We start from the raw sequence: 22,428 nt of genomic DNA, 5'->3' as shown, positions 1-22,428 counted from the left end.
CTCTTCAGGGTTGATTCAGGTTTTAAGACATCAAAGGTGGTGGTCTTGGATGTGCTAGGAAGATGCATCACACCCTGGCAGATTTTTTTATGGGATGGCATATTACACAATGCACTTTTTCTCAGCAGGATCATTTGTTTTCTGCTTCATACTATGCAAGACAGAGTGCACACACCACCTTACAAAAGAGCTTAGTTTAAAGGGAGCAGGGACAGTAAATAAATGTGCTGAGAAAAGATGTGAATTAGTGTTTTGCCCTCAGGGTGCAGAACTATGGCTCTATTCCTGTCCCACTTACAGCTTGATGTGTGGCCTTGGCCAAGCCACTTACACTTCCAACACTTCACTCCACCTGTAAACACCTTCCTCTAGACTCCAAGACCCTTGCATCATGGATTGCTTCTGCTATGTATTTGATGCACGCCTATTAAATACTTAATCTTGTTTGGGACCTCTATGGGAAGCACTGTGATACAGAGAAAAAACATCCACCATAGTATCAACAAGTCAAGGAGGGAACAACCAGGGCATGTATGACACATAAGAGTTAATGTTGAACACCCCTCCTTCCTCCCAGGGCAAAAAAAGAAAGGAGAGGCAGGAGATAGATCTTGTTGAGCAAAATGAGATTCATTTGGTCAAGCTGACGATAAAGGCCTGCAATTCCCATCAGTAAATTAAACCATGACCATTTATACAGCCAACATGATGCTTTTATGAACCATCTGCTACTGGCTTACTTTTGCTGTTAGATATAGCTAACGTCTGCAGTTGTTCAACTTTGTCATTTTAAGACAGTTTCACGTCGTTATAATTTAATTTTAGCTTGTATGACTCACTCTGCTGTTAGCAGGATACTACTTCTTCAAGACAGAAAAGGTAGTCCAGCCAGCCCCTTTGCATCCTTCTGCCTTCTTCCAGTTCCACCTTGTTCTCTGCCATGTCTAACAGGCAGCAAATGGGTTTTACCATCTGCTGGTTAAACCTAATAAGCCAGACTCTGCGGTGGAAAACCCCAGATATAACACATGGTGCTTTCCATAAAGATCGCTTCCAGTGGCTAACACTTTACCTGACTTTTGAAAGAGCGTTTGCAAGTAATTAGTATTCCCTTGCCTTTTTTTCTCTCCCACCCAGAACCAGGCAAAAAAAAAATCTCTCCTTCAGAAACTGCAGGACACAAGCCAAGCAGGATATTTAATAGGCCACTGTACTTATATAGAGGGAAGATTCCTCTTTTCAGGGACCATCCTTGATGTTGGATGTTAATGAGAGACAATCTTTCAGAGCAGAAGATCTCTTTAGAGATTTTAAATATCTCTATTTCTCAGGATTTCAGAATTCAATCAACATTTCACATCTACAATGGATGAAAGAAGAGCTTGTGGGAGCTCTGCAATCCGGCTTCCAGCTTCCCGCTTCTGTGCCCTATCCTCTTAGAAATATTTCTATAAGGTAACCACAGAAGCAAAATGCATGTGGTGTTATAATTCAGAATACAAATTCTCTACCATATGTTATCAACACAGTCTCTTAGCACTCCCAAAGACTGTCACACTGACTTTCCTTGGCTGCCCCTTCTATGCGCAACAGGGTACAATGGGGCTCAGCAGCATCCTTCACCTTCATCACCAAGGCAGAAGAGAGAACTGAATGGCCATTCAATTTTTAGGCTGCGGGATGAAGATGATCAACATCTTGCTGAAACCACCTCCCAAATATTAAGTCACTAGAAAAGAAAGAGCTGAAAAATTCATTCTGCAGAGGCAATTAGTAAGCTGTTCAGCAATACATGTTCACATCTAGTATTAAGCTGGTCCCATAGAAGACCTTTGGAATTAGTTTTTAAAGTTTAGTCTGAAGTACACTACAGATTATTTCTCATTGTTTCTCCTCTCTGTTTTGCAGGGAACAAAGGTAGATCTGTTAGAGTCCAGATCATAACATGCAAGTGTGGGGAAGAGGAAAGGAGGAAGAGGAGAGAAAAGGGTTCAACAAGGAGACTGCACAGAGGAAACTCTAGGGGTTTTCTTGTACTGGATAATGCAGTTAGCTGACATCGGCTGTAAGTCAGGATACACACAGCAATTCCCCCATTCTAGTTAACTTCATTTTCTGATTAATTTCAAGGTAAACTGTGAAATTTCCCAGCCCCTCAGCATGGGCACATGCCTCCTCCACCAGACATCCGAACCTGCACAGTCAGCAATCACCATTTGGATTTACTCCAGATTGTCTCCGTGCTTAAAAAGCAGCACAAGCAATAACGTGCTGCACCTCCAGGTATCACCAAGGCAATGCATGAGATTCACACAGAAAGTCACATGCTGCCTGTGCATGCCTAGTCTTTTAGTATCTATTTTTAACTCACTTAAAGAGAAACAGAAGGCTGAAGAAAGCTTTTATCACACAAGGTGTGCCTCCGTCGTTTATCACAGGGACACGTGTCTGCTCTGCCCCTGCCCTGAGCTCAGCTCACACACCCCACCTCTCATCCTGGAGCGGATGAGCCCACGCAGAGCTCCGCTAAACTCATTGCAGAGCTTTTAGCTGGCTCCAAGCAGAGAAAGAGCAAACTTGCCTTTGCCCACCATCTTAGCCAAACTAGTGGAACAACCCTTGCCATAAAAATCCATGGTGTATCATCAGCCAAGGGGTAACGGCAAACCGAAGGGTTCAAGCAGACTTGTCTTCAGAGGCCAAGCCCTGAACTCTTTTTTATTCTAAGCCACAAATCACAAGAGGTTGCTCTGGGGTAAATAAATAAATAAATAAATAAATAAAATGAAGGTTATTTTCCATTTGCTTGTACACAGCAAGAAAGATAATGCCGGTTTGCTTTAGAATAAAAATGCCACTAGTTATTTATCCAGGTGAAGAATTAGGTATACTGCACTAGCTAGCAAAAGCTCAATGAAAAAGTAAATCCTTAGGATGGAGTGCACAGGGGAAAAAAAGATTAATTGATTTGTGACTACAAGGAGGTTTATTCAGAACCATATTTATCACTACAGTGTTTTTGAATTCAGTAGAAACTCTACTCAATTTTCTTCTACAGCCTTTCTTTGCTGGTAAAGGAAATATATCACCAAGAAAAGAGAAATGACACTTAATTTTAAGGAGTATCACCTTGCTTTAGAAAATAAACTAGACTCAGAGTTGCAGCTCTGGGATATCTGCCCACCATTCACACGCAGGTTGACTTGGCAGAAACACAGCATTTCTCAGCTGACAAAAAACAGGAGCATTGTTGCTACAGTGGAGGAACCCAAGATTTACATTCTGATTTGTAGCGTTCGCTACATATCAAGGTGCCACGATTAGATCACTGGTTGGCCCGGACCAGGGAAAGAGACAGGTAACACACACAGTGTGAGCGCCAACTTCCCCCTTTTATTGCGCAGTTAATTCCTTTTATACTAACAAGGGTAGGCGGGATTACAGATACGTCATAGGGCTGCGACTAACCCTCCGTCTTTCCATCACATCGCGAGATCTTCCAAACGCCGAACCCTACACTGATTTTACTCATTTTTCACCTCAAGGTGCTGATGTTGACAAGTTGCTTAGAGTAGAAGATGGGGGAAAAGGTAAGATGCGCGTTTTTCTCTCTGCGCTAACTTCTGTCTCACTCCCACTTTTGCAACAGGAGCACCCGTGGTCTATACCCCAGGGGTTAATGGGGACCCACTGGCTTTGCAGGCTTCAACTCAATGGCAAAGTTAGTGCATTTTAAAGACATGGGCAATCTGGAGACACCATTTGGGGGCTGTGCTATGACACAGGGTCTTACACAGCTGAGAATTTACTCATGTTTCAATAAAACACACCAATTTATCCTGCGTCCAAGGTTTGGCACCCATTTTCATATGTCAGCACTGTTGCCTTCTACACCAAAGTAAAGAACTGGTCAGCTCTTTCATTTCTCTACAATTAAAAAATCACACTGCAAAACAGATCGCTCTTTAGAAAACTTTCAGCTAGCACAACTTCTGTGCGTGCCCCGAAAGTCACTCTGCAAACACACATGAACCCCAGCCACAATAGGGCTGTTTACCTGTACCACAGAGGAACTCTGATACCAGAAAGAGCGATAACTAATTCAAGGGCAGGGAGCCAGGCAAGTCCTGAGCTGGTGAACTCTCACGGATTCTGGCATCAAATTCTCTGACTCTTGTATCATTCCTATATTGCATGTTCAAATATGCATTTGCTCATATTTACCCACTATGGCAAATAGGACTGCATTAAGATACATAGAAATTTCAATACTATAAAGACAGGTTAATCATTTATTTATTGTTCGCGTCTTATTTCAGAAGGCTGAATTACACCATTACTTGAAGAGAGGCTATAAAGACCCAAGCTGTTTGTTCAGCAGCCTCATTTATTTTTGCATGGCAAAGAAATTATTCCTCCAAAAATCAGAAAAATAAGAAAAATACCCTTGAGTGCATCATCCAATTTTAAAGCAAGTGATGTGTTAGTTCACACAACAGCGAGCAATTTAATTCTCAATTAAAGGATTAGATCAAACAATAACTCTGGACTATTTGGCATACCATAAGCAACTTGGAAAGGAACAGGCACATTTCTGTGCCTGCAAGAAACTCTTTTCTTACACAAACCTGCTGCAGACACCTGAGGTTTCCTTCGCAGCCTGAAAGAGAACAACAGACAGTGAGGAAAGAAAAGAAGTGGAAAGAAGTTGGGCTGCCAAAGACTTGAAAGGCCCAAACTGAGGGGAACCCTGATGTCCTGCGCAGGAGCCACGCTTCCCAAGAGCAAGGGTGAAGCCTAGCCAGACGACGGGAGGTTCATCTGATGTCCCATGCCAGCCGGAGGGACACAACCCTGGAGAGCAGCCATCAGAAAGAGAAAGGAGAATGAACTAGGTAGTGCATGAAAGCTGCAAAGCTCTGTTACAGATGTACTTTCGGCTTCCTTCTCCCAACAAAGTACTTAGGACTCACAACATTTGCCTATTAAGTCATCCCTGCACAGTCCCAGTCGTGCCTTGCCGCAAACATTTAAAGCCGTTTTTCCTTAATTCCTGGTCTTCTCTGCTTCTTCCGGAAAATGAGCCATGACACATGAGCCATTTGTAACGCACTGCAACTATGACATTGGTTGTATTTCCATGGCAACTCTCCCCCTGCTCTCCTCAACTTATAGATATGCATTCCCGGCAGAGTTCGGTTGCAGACACAGATCATTATATTTAATCTGAACGAGTGTGTACCTGAGCTGACTTTATTTCATGAAACTGCATAAGAAATTAAATTTCTCTCACTATTTCCTTCTCTTATGTCCCAGTGTCATTACTTGCAGTGCTGTGCCATTACTTGTTGGCATTTTGCATCAGTACATAATGATCCAACATCAGATAATGTTAAGATGCAAAAACCACTCAAAACACCAGACAGCAATTTTCTGCTCAGTTTCCCAATTTAACCTGAATTGATACTACATTGTAAGTTTGGATGAGGTTCAGGGACTACTCTAATTATAATAGCATCTTGGGCAACAGCAGTCCCTTGCATCCTGCCTTTTTGATACTGGCCTTGATAGTGCAATTAAGAGGCAAAAGAGAGAACTTCTTTCCAAGATTTGTCCTAATGAACAGTAAGAGGCCCCAGTGTTAAACCTCTTCCTTTGATCAGGCTGCTGCCTCCAGCTCAACATAGCCCTCAACGTTAATGAAATTCATTATGTTTTATAAATATCCACTTCAAATGTACACATTTAACTTCCTCTTCCAAGGATGAAGCAGTGTGACGATAAGCACATCTGGCAGGACACTACATTCGCCGTCTCTCTGCAACTCCTGCAGCAGAGCTTATTCACAGTTTGTAAGTTAAAAAGTGATTTATTTCCGCCCCCCCCCCGCCCCAACCACTAGCACTGCAAATCTTCTCCTGTTGAGTCAACTGTTTTTTTCTGTTCCAGAGGCCACCGAAAAGAGAGACTCAGCAGGTCATGCGTGATGGCAGCAACCCAGCCCAAGTTGGGGTATTTACCTACTGCCTTAAGGATAACATGAGACAACATTAAAGCACACAGATGTAACCAGAGGAAGTCTTTTTTCCTGCTGTCAGACCAAAGAACCGGATGGAAGATGTGCTGACCCCACAAGGTATACCCCCTTGGCCACAGCAGCCCCTGTGCAGAGGCCAAGCACACAGGTAAGACGGGCGCTGCCCCACGCGTAGGGGCTTGCCACAAACACTGAGCCCACAGGGACCGATGGATAAATCCCCCTACATACATCATCGAGAGCTCCACCTGATGAGGAACAGATAGCTGTGGTTAGCTATTAAAATACCTTCTTCACTCCCCATTACCCTTTTTCCCCTTAAAACTGTGCATTAGCTCAGAAAGTAGCACGGTGCTATAGCAAAGACCCGTATCTCTGTGTGCCGAGCATGCATGCAGCCCTGCTGCTTATATGGGGCTGGATTTGAACCCAAGGCATTTACATTAATGACCCACATGGTGTGTGATAAAAAAAGCCATTGGGTAGAAATTTCTTAAAGGAAATTTGGAAGTATTCTTCCCCGTTGGAAAGCCACTGGCAAAAGCTGCTTTATGTGCAGCTTCATGGCCAAATGAAAGAAGAAGCGAATGGGGGTTGGCACATGGAAAGACAGCATGATTGTTCAAAACAGAGTGATTTAACATTTTATTCTGCCTTCATCTGAACTCAGATGGTTGTGATTTCTGCACTCCTAATAACCCCTTTTATTTGATACTTGCGTGGATAGTAGTTTCTACATTTTTAGCCAAGTCTATAAAGATAACAGAAGATACACCAATCATGTTTGGTTGTAACTGTCCCATTGTGCAGAAATGAAGCCTAAATGAGACAAAGCCAGAATGAGATGAAAATGAAATAAACCCAGGATTTGCTAGTCTAAGATATGTTATTTCTTTGATGCTATCAGAGATGCATCTTTCCTCAGAAATGGTTCTCCATGTTCACGGAAGATGCCAATGACAGATGAAAAAATCCATTTGGAAAACATGCAAGTTTAGACTGATGTATTAAAACAAAAGCCACAACACTGTTTTGTCACACATCATACGTGCTCAAGTGAGAAAATGCATAGCTTATGCCATGGTTAGGACTATTACCCACATAGACATGATGTTATGTTACAGTTATTTATCAGATACGAGGCAATCTGAGAATCTGAATCATAAATGTCCCCATCACAAGCGCAGTCAAGTGCTAAACCCCAACCAGCACAAGGGACCACATCTGGATTTTAAGCAGCTACCTCCCACCACGCACCCACATACTACCACACACCCCATATTACCAATTACTGGAGATAGTCAAGAAACAAAACTCTCTCCAAAGAGGAGAAAAAAAGAAAGATTTCAGCATTTTTTTTTTTGATTCGGCACTGGATGCAATGGGATTTTTTATTATCCCCCCCCACACACACACACACACATGCACCCGGGGAGCGGGGAAAGATGACCAAAGGACAACACTATCCCAGAGCAAAAACGTCAAATATTTTGTTGTTCAGGATATTCAATCAGGACATTAAAAAGGGAAAGCAGCGGCTGAATCCAGAACAGTCCTTGTACATCCTCACCACAGCATCAGAGTTACTGCATTTTGCTTCCAAACCCTTCTCATCTTTGATAAATTACACAGATTAGAAGAGCTCTAACTAAAGGGCCTGGAAGCATACCCGAAAACGCTGAACACTGACCTGGGACTACACAAGCTTTGGTTTCCCATTTTTCAGGTCACTGCTCTGAACTGAACCAGGCTGCATCTTGCTGCCAGTTAAGAAGTTTCATACAGCTCTCAAAAACCAAAACCAGAAACCCTAGGCAAGTTTGGCTGCAATCGCTACAGAGCCACTGAAATTTCATTTTTGAAAAAAACAGCAAAAAGAAGGAATTCAACCCAATGCTTTCCCACCTGCAGTTCAGAGGAGCCCTCTCGGGCACTACTGCTCAGGCTGAGGATAGGTGCATCACCAACTCCTTTCTGGGGCACCAAACCTGAGCTTCCAACCTTAACTCCCTTCTTGTTTCATCTCTGCAGTTTGCCTTTAATAAATCATTTTCCTTTAAAATAAACCGCTCCAGTCTGGTGTTCACTCATGCATAGGAAATTAAACCACGTTACAAAACTAATTTATGCACCCTGTTGGCCACAGCACCTGTGGAACATGCCTCCCTGGACACACGCTTGGGAAGCATTTGCACGTGTTTGATCAGAGTTTTCCTAAACAGTGTTAGAAACAGCTGCAAAATTTTCAACTTCCCCCCACCCCTCACCCCCCCCAAATGAAAAACTTCATCAAAATGGACATTTACACAAGGCTGGGGCAGGATGGGGGAGGTACCATTAAATATTCCACTCCTGACAAATCTCACATTTTCATTTTTTAATACTGAGGGTGCGAATCAGCCCAATGTCTTTTCATTAGGACTTGTTATATTGTTCTTGCTTTCTCTGAAAAATTTCACAGGAGAAAAAGAATTCCCAACAAGTTTTAATTTTAATTGATTCATATTCAATCCAATGAGGTCATGCATGTTTAATTATCATCATCATCATTATTACAGATGGAAAATCAACTTCCTCTGATGTTGCTATGCTAATTATCATCTCATTTGTTTAGCAATGGCATAGAGACAACTGATTGAGATTACGGCAAACAAATAGCAAGAAGCCATTACAAACAGCGGCCAGGATTCAGCAAAGTACTTTGCCATGTATCACATTTAGCACCATTTAAACATTCCTGGTTTAGCTCTTCAAGTTAAGAACATGCTTGAGTATTTTGCCACATTGCACTTCAGTAAAAGAAAGAGGAAAAGCAGGAACAAAAATATCATCACATTCATTTAACTGATGGGAATGGAGGTGCAGAGTAATTACAGATGAGCCTTGGAAAGGGACAAAATGTTTCTGAAATACAAGGTTGTTAGAAACACCAGCTCAGGTCTCTTGGGTTAGACTGACTGTGAGGAATAAAACATACTCTTGACAGATTTTTATAAATCCCCTACGGCACCAGTAAACCATCATGCACCTATATACCTCTGCCAGTTTGTCCCTTATGACTGTTAAGTGCCAAGTTGCCTGCTAGTCCTGGGAAGTTTTCCTCCTAATGATGTTGTCAGTTCAACACTCTTTAAAAGTGAGCCAGAGAACAGATACGAGAGTAAACAAAATCAACCAAAAACCTGCCAATAGACTGAAAATGCTTCCTTTTCTTCTTTTGCTTTACAGAGAACATAGGTAAACTTGATGTTAATCTCGGCTCCAAACAAGCGTAATTCTTTTGCATCCAAATAAATTGTGGCATCTAGGAGTACAGTTATAGCACATTTGTGCAATGATGCGTGTGACCCAAAATAAGAACATGAGGACCAGGAAACTGCTCTTCAAAGCAGCTGGGTGTACATATCTTTGAAATGGTTATTAAGTTCATTTAAGTACCAAATTAAGCAAAGAGTGGGAGGAAAGACTGATGAAACTATAATCTGATCTCCTGATCCAAGTTTAACCTTGGCTTGGCAGCACTGTCTGGTTTTATACTTATTTTTAATTTAGTAATGCTCTGATGATTTATTTCTGTATTAAAGTCTATTTCACAAAAGCACAAAAAGAAACTACTGTATAAAAAGAAAACGCTCCCTCGCAGTTAAAAATGAACCCATTTTACTAGGCATGCAGGAATTTCTTGACTAAGCTAGCCATAAATCAGCAAGAGAAGGACTGCTCACTGGAAAAAAAGTAGTCATACTACATTGTCTTTCTGCAAGGCTATTCCTCGCTAAAATGGAAAATGTGCCTCTGTTGTACAGTCCTGGTAACTAATAGGTCTGCAAAGCTCCTTGGTTTACGTCAAGACCTCCCTAGAAATCTCAACCATACATATTTTACTGCATGCAGCATTAAGAGCCCCTTCTGATCGCTGCTTTGCTGTCCCAGATGCAAAGAGACCTTCAGCCTGGTGCCACAGTCCAGTAAAACTATTAATCCTTTATTATACTTGTCTTCATGAATGCCCAAGTGATTTTCCTTGGCAATAACTGCAAGTCCCCATCCCAAAATCAGCTGGAACAATCCACCATGGCTAGCAGCAAGCCAGCCATCTGCTTCCCCCATCTCCTCATTTCTGTTCCAAAAGTGACTGGAATCTCTCCTCTCCTTCCACTTTCCACTTTATTTTTAGAGCATCCTTCAGTCAGAGCTCATTTCCCCGTCAGTAAGTAATACTGCATATTGTGTGCTTCTCTCTCCTTACAACCACGTTTTCTTCCAGCAGAAATATTATAGCAGAAACATTATATTTATTGACCAGTGGACAGAGAGCTTTACAGCATGAAGAAAACAAAATATCACGTAGATTAGACAGACTTAGATCCTGAAATTCGCTCGGAGGAAGGTGAAATACCTTCATCAAACCTTGTCATCTAAAAGAAAAACAGATGTGGGGGGTTTTTTTCCTTCTCTTAGAAATGGTGACCGAATTCATGACTGCCCACATACAAGCGCAGATCCCTACGGACAAAGAGAAAAGACAAAACCCAGTGCTCGTGCAGTTTATTTCTTCTCTATATTTTCTGCCTGCTTCTGAGATGATATCCACACAGCTGTCAACTGAAGCAAAAAGATAAGCCTAAACACTGGGCTGATACAACATTGGTTAGTAAGTGTTCACATCCCTTTCCTTCACCAAAAAAAAAGGAGAAAATGCAATGAGACATCCCAAGTCATTGTGAAAGTTACAGCTATACTGAGAAGAGAGAATAATATTCAGGGGAACTACTCTCAGCCACCTCATCCTCCATTTTAAAGCAAGTTAACGCCCACTTTTCAAGCTGATATAACTAATACTATAATGGCAGCACTCACTCTTAAGACCAACCATTTGAACTTTCTATGAAATGCAAACACATGCAGGTAAGAGCAGTTTTTAATGCACACATTTTGCTGCATGAATTATTCTGTCCAAACAGCTTCATATCAAAATCTGTGTTACTGTCTCTTCCAGTGCACACAGCCCACTGAGCACCAGGGAACTTCCCAATTCCCTCTATACTTGCAGAAAAATATAACAAGCTGCATCACCAAACCCCTTCTTAGTCCCAGCATTTGCTTCTGCCTCTGTTTTGGCCACAAACACTCTCAACACATTCAATGGTTCAACTCCAGTCCCACTCAGGACTGCCACCAGTTCCAAAATCCTAAGTGGCACCTCCCCTGGAGCCCGCAGTTCTTCAACTCTTTTGTTTTTCTGCCTGCATAAAGTCCATACTGCGAGGACTCCACAATACTGCTTCTTGGCACCCTGCCTTAGCAGACTTCCCACACCTAAAGAAAAAATTCTGTCATTGTAATAGGGGAAAAAAACAAAACTTCTTTACCCTAAAAAAGAAGCCAGAAACATGAAATCACACGGTCATTAAATCCCACATGGAAACTGCAATTGTGGAGAATCTCTGCGGAGCTCTGGGAAACCTGTCAGATGCTCTTTTCTCCCAGGGATGGACTTGACAAGAACATCACACTAAAAAGGGAGCATGAGAAGGCAATTATAAGGTGCACATTTGTGAAAATGATTGATGGCTTTTCTAATTGCAAAGAAAAATAGAGCTGTGGTGGTGGCAGCAGTGATGGTAGCAGAATGGCCTTTGCAGACATCAATCTAAAGCTTAGCAGAGGAAAGAGCTCTTTTCAAAACACCTCCAAGCAGTGACTTTGGGAAGAATTTACAAAGGCTAGCAAACCTGAGCCTCCCTCTCTCCAGGGCGTGACAAACCTCTCCAGAGGCTGATCCAGATGCAGGATGCCTACCATGGAGGAGCCCACCCCGCTCTGCCCAACCCATGCCGAGCCAGGATGCCCACCTTCTCCCAGCACCGAAACCTCCTCTTCAGCCGAGTTCTCCCATTCAGACAAACCAGCTTGCTGCAACTACAAAACTCTGAGGTCTTATGGCACCATGCAAAGCCGCTGACAGCTCTTTAGTTAAATATTTCATGCCTTCCCCCCACCCCCCCAAACTATTTCTTCCTGAAGGAAAACCACAGAGTGACAGAAAGGATAAGGAAGGAGAAGGACATGCTACGCTGGCATTCAAGCAGTGATGCTATACTATCAGCTAGTGCTACAGGCTGCGCTGGGTTAATAGAGACACCACACCAGACTATTACTACTGCCTCCACACTTGCAAATTTAAAGACAGGACTAAACAACGGAGGGGACAGGCTGTATGGCAGGGGAAAGGACTGCTCCCCCTGGGGCAGACAAGCCCAGTGCAGAGACCAGCCTCCAGCCCTCCTTACAGACAGCCAATTTCTTTGCTTCAATGCAGCAGGCTTGAGCCAGGTCCCTCTCCCCCCAAAAAACAGGTGAGTTTGCCCAGGCATTAATCAGAGCAAAGTGAGTGCTAGTCAGATCAAGCTAACAACAACCTCAACCTGACTGCTCATTAGCAAGTACCTGCTTGTCTTCTAAGGAGCAGAACAGCTACAAGGCAACTGGGATCTGAGAAAGGTATTCATTAAACACCATAGTGCCCAGCACAGAAAAACCAGCCTTCCTCAACTGTCACATTGAGGCAGACTCAGCCAGAGAGCTCATCAGAGCAAACTCTGCTCCCAGCCTCCCGTTTCCCCAGAACAGTCTTTTGGTCTCCCCAGATCCTTTTGAGACTGGAAGCACAGCAGGTTTCTGATTTGGGGACCCCAAAAACCTTAATGAGCCATGAGGACTCCTCTCCACACCATCCTTCCTCCATGTGGGATTCAAATACACGAGCTGAAGCAGTGGGGCTCATGCTGGGGAAGGAGGAGCAGTGATGACCCAGCACCTCACAAAACCCTTTAGGATCAGCATAGCTGATGCTCTTCCGTAAAGCTTCTACAAATGCTGTTGTGGCTTAACAAGCCAGCAGTGCTTCTGCAGGTAGGCAGCCTCTCCATCTGCAGCGCAAAGCCAGACACCAGGCGGTCACTACACGCAGTCATTTAAAAGCATTAATAAGAGCTGCATTCTGGAGCCTCAGAAAACCAGCAACTAAAACATATTCAAATGTGTTTTCATGTACTTATGAATGCAAAAAATCATTGGCAATGATATTGTCTACCAGTCCTCAATCTGTTTTTCGAATGAGCCCAATGCACATAACTCCATCAAGGGCCATACAAGACCAGCCTGGCTGCAGAAGGCAGCAAATACCAGCTTTTCAGTTGTTCTTCCCTGAAGACAGGGAGGCAGGGAGAGGGTGGGTGCACCCCTGTGTATGAGGGTAGGGGATCACCACCCTGGAGTACTGTGCCTCCAGGAACCCAACAGCCAGTCTCCTGTCAAAGCCTGAAACACTCTTCTTAATTCCAACCTGTGATGCTTGGTTTGAAGTTTGAGCTTCTCTGATGTGTCACTTACCGTGACAAATGACGGGGCCATGGGGACTGTGTTCTGGAGACAAGCAGTCTCTTTCAAAGCTTGGTGTTCAGCAGTGATTCTTCCATCCACAGGATGTGCGTGCACGGCCCACCGTGGAGAACAGCAGTGCTTGCTAGAGAACAAACCTGCACCTAACAAATAGTGCTCTCAAAGCTACTGCTTGATCCAGGCGTGAATTGACTGTAAAACAAATCCTCCCAGGAAAGTCCTGTCTTCAGAGTAAATGGTGATTGACTGGAGAGGACTGGCAGCCAGGACATCTATCACGCATGCCAGGCCATCCACAGAGTCACTCCTCTCTGCTGCCACCAAATCACACCCTACCTACAGCTGTGCTCTGTCACTTTATCCCCTCCCCTTACTCTCTAGGTGACTTTTACCTTATCAGATGTCCTTCCACATCACCAAGGTCCTCAAGATCCCACAACATTTGTTTCTGGAGCTGCTGGTCCACACCAGCCTGCTAGCCTGGACCCACTCTTACACATGCCACAGCCAAGGCAGCAGGCAGGGGGCTGCGGCCCTGTGCAAGCAGATTTGTGGTCTTGATCCTACCCCACTGCAAAGCAAAAAGCCACCACGCAGCCTAACTGGCAATGTTACCTCCAACTTCCCCAAGAAGCTCTAAGAAATCAAACTGAAATGCCAGAATTTTAAAATACTCAAAGAGCTAAATTTTCAGACAACCGCATACAGACAGGCTCAGCAGTGACCTAAACGAGTGACAGCAGCAGAACCATCAGGAACTCACAAAACTGTCCTTCCCCAGCTTTTCCCACTTGCAGATTTCCAGACCTGCGTGTTTGCCCTGGAAACCTGGGATGAAGAGAGATGGCTACAGCTGGCCAGGCTTGCCAGTGCAGAGACCAGGCACTTGCAACTGCCACAGATGGCTGAAGCAAGCACGTCGAGACACGACTGCAGGCTTCTGCTCTGTGCCTGAAAGCCTGCGTTTAACGGACACCCCCCAAGATACATTTTGCCCATTAAACACACGATGTGCAAGCCTGCTGCTCGCACTCATGTGTGTTACAAGCACAGTGAAAGCATTTAGAGATTTAACCTTGAGAAGATTTAATTTAGACTATCCAACACAGAGCAAGCAGCAAGTCGATGCTCTGGGCAGGGAGAGAGCAGGATAGTTTATAAAAGCATCCCATGCTCCCAAGCAGAGGCATCTGGGAGCTCCCAGGCATCAACCACTTATTGCTTCAACTGATGGATATGATAATAAGGATCTATTTTTCCTTTAATTTAAACTATGCCTATTTATGCGCCACTGACTGAAAAAGACAGTGAATTAAAGTGCACATGAAAGAAAATCATAGCCCTCAGCACTTGCTCTCAAACACTCTTTTAAGTTTGTTTGATGAAGGGCTGCTATATTTTGTCACCGAGTGCAATCGGCTCGATTATCACTTCTTTGTTTTGAATACCCACCTCCGATGTCATTAAATACTTGCTTTTTAATGAGAATAGATTGGTTCTGGCCAATAAATCACTTAAATGCCATCTGTCAAAATAAAAAGAAATTCAAAGAGCCAAATTCCCCCAACTTCTTTTTGCATATTTTCCCCTCGGTTTCGGATTTAGAGAGAAAAGACGTTTATACAATCCGTCAACAGCAGCTTTCTCCTAGAAGTGTGAACAAACCACAGAAAAGGCTCCATTTGGCTTTGACTTGCAAAACCACTTCATGGACTACTTTGAAACAATTCAGTCAGCAGGATAGGAGCTCTGTATATTGGTGCTGCCCCAGATTGTTTTGTTTTTATTCATAAGATTATTTTGGTGAAAACAGGCTGACTGAAGCTTAATTTTTCTAGCAATTGTTAAATAATTCAATACCCATCTTTTCTGTCTCTTTAATGCCTCTGAAAAATCAAAACCCTTCACAAATTAAAGGCCAAATCCTGTTTACTCTTTCCTTTTCTAAAGCAACTTTGACATCAATAAAGGCTGTTTTTGTGACTTGGGCTCAGATTAAAAGTTCTGTCAGTGCAAGTTTTTGGGTTTTTTGTTTTTTTGTTTTTGTTTTTTTTTTTAAATCAGGAGCATGCTTTTTTTTTTTTTTTCTTTTTAATCAAAATACTTCTCTTATGCAAAGCTTTAAAAATACAAAGGCAAATGCTTCTAGTACGGCCAGCTTGCTCACTTTATAGAAATGGATTACATTAACATTTTATACCAGTAAACTCTGACTCCCTCCAGGAAGGAGGATTTGCTCCCTTCCCTGCACCCTCCATTCACCTCCTGAAGAGTCAAGCCCTCAGGCTAGTTGTCCCTCCCCCAGTTTTAAAGGCTCTTCAGGAAGAAGACTTGCTGACTTTGGTGTTTGAAGGACTTTAAGTTTTACCTGCAATAATGCCTTCAGTATGGCAAAGAGTGGTGGTTTCACAGCTCTGAGCCCCACACAAAGCTCTGAAGGGCTCCTGGCTGCAATGGGGGGTTAAATCTGCACCAAGCTGGCCTGAAGGCTCAGAACTCAAGGGATGGGTCTCCTCCGACACAGGTGAAACACAGCCTTCTCTGGGGCAGCTATTTAATACTGCACCCAAATCCCACTCCATGCTCCAAAATGGTCTACCTAAAAAGAGTACAAATGCCGCCTTTTCAAGGTCACTTGGCCAAACCAGCCAAGCATGAGCCCATTCGGGTCCTTCCGTTGTGTCCATACCATGACACAGCAGCGTCTATTATGATGACAACATTGGGCATGACGCTCAGAAGCTGCAGAAACACTGATTCTTTGCTCCAGAAGCTTATCTCCAGTTTACAGAAAAATCACATGGCTCGTAGGGTCCACTCCCAAACCCCGGTGTTTGGTGGGAACCTTGCCATGTTTCAGTGACATTTGGATCAACCCCAGCTTCTGGATGCAACCAACATTTGCAATCCCAAGTACAGTCTTACAAAATTTAAAAAAATCTGAAATGAGATGCAGCACTAACATACATGGAGATAGCTGGTCATCACATGTGCTATTGCTAAACAAGCTACATATGCTTAAATCTCAGGTGCACCTTCAGCAGAAGCTTTATAGTCTTTCAAGCAGTGACATAAATCGGTTCATCTTGTAAAACCTGACATTATTACAAATTATTAGACACCCTTCTTTTACGCTTTTCACTAAATTATGTAATGTTAAAATTGACCAGATGAAGAATTCATCATAAAAAGGCATGACACCAGCAATCTGAGCCTTGAAACATCCAAAGCTCATGGCAGGTTTCTCACACCACAGGGAATCTCTGTGAAGTTTAAGAGCTTAAAATTAGCACACTAGTGAGTGAAAGTCACTTTGTACAGTAAGTTGAGGTTAACTTCTCCCCAATGCCTTTAAAATTAAAATCAAGAAAGCCAATTAAATGTGGGGTTTTTTTAATCCATGGCCTCAAATCATCACCTAAAAAACCTCATGAATAAAAGGAAAACACAAACTGAAAAAACTTTAAAGGTTCTTGTTAAAGTACTTCTGAAGCTGGTAAAGCACTTGATGGTTTTAATTTAATCCAGAGGTGAATGACAAAGTTATTGAGGTCATGATTCTGACCTAAATCTTCCCTCTCCTGGATTCTGAGCCCAAACAAGACTGCCCCAAATTAAACACTGATGGAAAAAAAATCCCTCCATTTCTTCTTCTGTTAGCTTGTTCTCAAGTTTTCAGAGACCTCCATTCTCCATGCCAGCCAGGAGTGACCAGACCTTAAGAGCCACATACTTGGAAGCATGAGTCTCCAGCAACCACACTAAGGATAGCTGGGATTTGATTTATTCAGATGTTTACATGAGAAGATGCTTGTAGAAGCTCTTTTTCCAGAAGCACTAACAAAACATTGCCTGTAGAAGAATGTCTGTATTGTTCCCATGCCGGACTAAGGTCTGGTCCAACGTACTTTGAGGCTGCAGGGATTTTTGCTATAAACCTGACAGTACGATGCTGACCTGTACACGCAACTGCAGTGCGTATAGGGTTTGGAGAAGAATCAGACTTCAAGAAAAAGAAAGTGTGTGAGTGGTCAACACAGAACTTTGCTTTCTTTGAGCTGCTTAAGAAAAGGGGCTTTAGAGACTGAGATGGATCACCAGTACCATTATTTTATCTTTGGTTTTGATTTAAATTTTATATGAAGCCATTAAAGAGCGCCATAAGCACTCTGCAGCTGTTGTGACATTCAAGCACATCCAGTCCCTCTAAGCAAACACCTGCATGCAAGCATCTTCTCAGACATACCAGGTGAGGTTTCCAAACACAAGTTATCATTATCAGCCCACGTCTGGCTCCTATGGAAATAGCTTTCCCCTTGACTTCCAAAGCAGCTACACCAGAAGAGTGAGAACATTTTACAACTGTCTTCATACAGAAACAGGAATCTTCCTGCAGTTCGTAGATGCTAAAGTCAGGAAATATTAATTTTAAAAATATTCAGCATTTTGTACAAACTGTTTTCTAGGGAGTTTGAGATCTTTCAAAACAAACCAGCAGAAACCCAGGAAATAACCCCTGAAATTCTGCCCTGTCGTCACATGCCAGGTACGTTTAACAGTCTGCAACATCTCCGAGTTGCTGGATGCCTTCTGATAAACTACCACACTGAGTACTCAAATGTTGGTGAAAATATTTATAATAGTTAAGCAAGCCTGTCTAAACCTATCTGTCGAGGTTTTAATGTGCTGCCGTAACATGCTAATCCCTGCAAAGGTGGGGACGCACTACAGGACCAAGTTGTCCCAGACAACTAGATCCACTTGCATCATTTTGTGCGGCTGTAGAGGTTATTCCTGAGAGCCTTTTTACTCCTGTGGTTATTTCAAGGTTCATACATTTCCTGTGTGGACAAAAGTTTCAGGCTGTAACACTTGTCTGGAAGAGGTCTCAGTGGTTAGACTAAAAGAGGAAAGAACACACCATTTATTTAATTAAAACAAAGAAAACACTAAGACTTTATGCTTTTGAAAGCCATCATAGGATGATGGCTGCTGGAAGCACTAAGGAAAAACAATAGCTAGTGGTTTCTGGAATTAAATACATATATAAATACATATAAATTTATATATTAAAAAAATATATATAACAATAACATCACCACAAATCCCTATGGTCTTACTGCAAATGAAATGCACAGCAACCAGAGTGGGAGACCTCAATACCATCTGCAGTCTATAACTGAGGGAATGGGTTATGTTAAACACCGCAAGCATTTTGTTAAGCAATAGAAGTAGGCACCTTCTCTCTACTCACGTGTCATATTTAATAACCTAAAACCCCTCTGTTTTTTTCCATTTCAACCTCTGCATCATTTACACAACTGGGGTGAGAGTTTGCTCTTTCATAAGTACATTGCAAGAGCAAATTCATTAGCATTTGTGAGGCAGGTAATTGGGTAGGTTAATTCAAACTATTTTCATCTTTAAAAAACCCCAAACCTAACAGCCTTTCTATTCTTTTACAATCCATAACTCTCAAAACCGGTTTCCTCCTCACAGTGATCTTAATACTAATTAAATGAGCTTTTGTCTTCCAACACCAATAAAGATTAAGTACCACATAAAACAGCTGCAGCAAAGCCCCATCCAAAGTCCAATTTAACCTACTAGCTGGTTCCCAGCTGGCATCCCGCGCACTGCGTGCTTGGAAAAAGGCTTTTTTGTCATCTCTGAAGTCACACGAGGACTTCTCCTTCAGCCCCAACACATTACGGGGTGTTGCTAACTAATGGAGCTATTCAGCAGTGCTTTTGCTTCTTGGACTCAACCGATCTGCCCAGCCAAGGGTGGAAAATACAAAAAGAAAGTCAGGAAATGCATTATATTCTAAATAATCTATCATTTGGGAACAGTGGAGTCACAGCACTGTCGATGGACTCACCAACCAAGCAGCAAAGATTCACGTTTCTTTTCTCTCTGGTAAGATATGTGAACTCATGCCAGTAGAAAAGCACTGCAACCCCAATTTCCATGCTCAGGTAAGTGTCCCTCGTCCTCAAGGCTGCTTAATATGCAATATCTGCTTCCTTGGCTTCTTGAAGAGACACAGATGCAAGAGTGCATTTAATTGTTTTCCTGAATCAGACCCCTGGAGCCATCAATATCTCACATATGTAATTATAAATCATGAGTCTTACAACTGAAGCACAATCAGCACATCTAAGCCATAAAACTTCCAGATATCAGCAATTTCTCCAAAGCTGCTTTTTGACAAAACCTGATGCAGCATGAACTAAGTCAGGCAGAAGAAACCACTGGCATTGAGGTTCACAGCTCACTGGTGCTGCGGGATTGGACGGGCTCCAGACCCCAAGAAGCCCCCAAAACCCTCAGGCTCTGCCAGGTGGGAAATGAATCATTCCTGGAGATCATGAGGAGGTAGATCCCACTCTGGGATACTCCAAGTCCAGATCAGGTCATCATTCTGCAATTTCACAGCATTTCCAAAGACCATTTTTTTGACTTCTCACAGGACATAGAAAGTGTCAGCTTTCTTCCATTTTTTGTTGACATAGAGGCTTTCTGGACTCTCAGTAAACTCTGATTAATGTATATCACTAATAACAAAGGACTGGCTAAATCCTGGCTGCATCTCCTAGAGCGAAGTATGTCCAGATATGTAATGCAAGCATGTATTCATTTATACACACACATTAGCACCATTTGAACTAGGAAATGAAAACATCTCTGCAAGAGCTCACGCTGATGAAGATCGGGATCCTACAAGATGACCATTTCAAATGTCACTTACTGTCTGCCTCTTCTGTGAGGACTAATTTAGACATGATACATTACGCTGCAATCACAATTTTATCTTCTGGGCAGAGGTAATCAGAGGAAGTCTGTAACCCTGGCAAGGAAAGTAGAGCTGTGAAATGCATGCACGACTGAGTGCTAAGACTGAGGGTATCTTTGTGTATCAGGATTTTAAATGTTCATGGAAAAAAAAAATACAAAAGAAGATGTATTACAGAATACAGGTGTTACACCAGCATCCCTCCCAGGCATTAAGAGAGACTACTTCTTGTGGGGAAATTATTGGATAAAACAGGAGCCTGGAGCCAGTTTGAGACTGGGCCATATTTTAGATGGGTTTCATGCCATCAGCTCTCTTTGCCTGGATAATTATATCTTGTGAATTATCCATGAGAGAAAATTGCCTTCAAACGTATTCAACACAGCTGCCTGTCTCCAGTCTCTGCTGCTGAGTATTTGGTAGGGGCTGACATACCAGGACTCACAAGCACACTGGAGCACCTCTCACAGGCAAAGGAACCTCTCTTGGGGCTGCCATAATCCCCATGCGCCGAGACAGTAAAGCCAAAAAAAGGAATAAACTGCCTTACTTCACTCCCACTCTTATCCTAAAAAGTCTCTAAAAACCTAATGTACCTCTGTATACTATAATTTCAGAATTTCCTCTAATCCCATGCATAATTACATGGAGCAGTGCACTGGCATCCCTTTCATGCAAATACTGCCATAAAGTGCATAGTTTTCATAGCATTATATGACAAAAAAATAACTTTAGTCATTTATTTCTGGTCTGTGTGTGGTTACACAACATAATGCAATGAGACAGTATTTTTCATTAGCTTTTTGTTGTGGACACTACCCATTTATCTTTCTCATAATCCTTCCCCCAGTGCATGTTAACAATGTTATTTTAGTAAGTTGTTTAATTATTTAACATCGCTGGGAGGCTACCGGGTTTGTTACAGAAGCCCTTTCCCAGAGCACGCTTTGGAGGCAGTGCCCTTCCACCCTGGCTCACTTCAACCCCCAAGACCCGATTCCCACACACCGTGGCCTCAAGCAGCAGTGTCCACATCACAGATGCCTTTAACAAAGTCAAAGTGGATGATCATGACATGCATCCTTGTTGCTGCCAGTTGAGTGTCTCTGTAAGCCTTCTCTGATCTCTAATTCGTTGGCTGTCCAACTCAGCAGTGGTGAAGAGCTAAGCAGGCAGACCCTCAGGATTACAGGGCTGCAGATGCTGTGGGGCTCATGGGACATAACCCACACTAAGGTTATGTCTCTGAAAGGGGATGCAACTGGTGCAGAAAGGTTGCAGGAACCCCAGAGCAGACTGATAAACCTCTTGCACCTCCCAGCTCCTCCTAAGCAGTAAACTGCTTGCAGTCTGCTTAAATGCAGAAATATGATGCTCAACATCCTGTCCACATTTTTAGCAACATCCACTGGAACAACCTAATATGATATTCTGCCCAACAGAAGACAACTTGCATGACAAACCTTTCATTGCTATAGCAGTAGATCAAAAGTACATAAAACCTCCAGGCAGCACTCACTTGAAGCTTAGCAGTACCTGCTGGCTCTCAGCATTGAGCCAAGGAAAAAAAGTGCGTTGGTAGATCTGGAGACACATGTAAGCGTCCAACATCCGTGCGACCCCATTTGCACTCCTGGCTTTGGCAGCTGCCTTTGTAAACTGGTTCATATCTGGGGAGCCTGGGGCAAAGTTACATCCTAAAAAACAGATATCCTCCTTGCATTAGGTACTGACCTCCCCACTCTGCCTCTTAGCCATCCAACCCTTTGGCTCCCCATAGCTCCCGTCCTCCGTCAATCACTCTTCCTCCCTGCCTCCTTCCCTTCTCATCTCCCCTGCCATCAAACACCAACTTCCACAAAAGAAGCCTGTCCCTCCCCATCTGTCTCTGCCACAGCTTGCCCTCCTTAACCGCTCCCCTCAGTGCGCTGAAACCGAAATTAAAACCGTGTTCTTGTAGGACAATATAACAGAAGGTCATGCCATGTATTTAAATGTCATATTTGGGGGGGTCCAGTTTCCTCAATGCACCGTGCCTGACAGTGTTTGAACCACAGGAAGCTCCCAGGGTGGCATCGCAGTCACAGGGGATATCCCATATGCCAAAGCCTGACTGTTTCTCCCAACTACAGAAGTTTAGTCTAATAAAAGAGGTTGTTCTTCCCTGCAACACTTTCTTGACTTTTACATC

At 43.0% G+C, this 22,428-nt stretch overlaps 1 protein-coding gene across 2 annotated transcripts in view; it reads right to left on the bottom strand.

The window, feature by feature from the left end:
* The window catches only part of WBSCR17 (Williams-Beuren syndrome chromosome region 17), a 213,273-nt gene that overhangs the window by 97,854 nt on the left and 92,991 nt on the right, over positions 1 to 22,428 (bottom strand). Inside the window, exon 1 of one of the 2 annotated variants that reach the window (XM_010585915.1) lies at positions 11,893 to 11,940. The exons of the other annotated variant lie outside the window; for it this stretch is intronic. The gene's annotated coding sequence lies outside the window, so the exon portion shown is untranslated. Of the gene's footprint in view, positions 1 to 11,892; positions 11,941 to 22,428 lie in introns of those variants that run through there. 2 annotated transcript variants of the gene reach the window in all.

Source organism: Haliaeetus leucocephalus, unplaced genomic scaffold (genome assembly GCF_000737465.1).
Source record: "Haliaeetus leucocephalus isolate CR32 unplaced genomic scaffold, Haliaeetus_leucocephalus-4.0 Scaffold136, whole genome shotgun sequence".
NCBI lineage: Eukaryota > Metazoa > Chordata > Aves > Accipitriformes > Accipitridae > Haliaeetus > Haliaeetus leucocephalus.
Note: the sequence above shows the minus strand (reverse complement) of the source record. Positions and strands in the feature narration are given on the sequence as shown.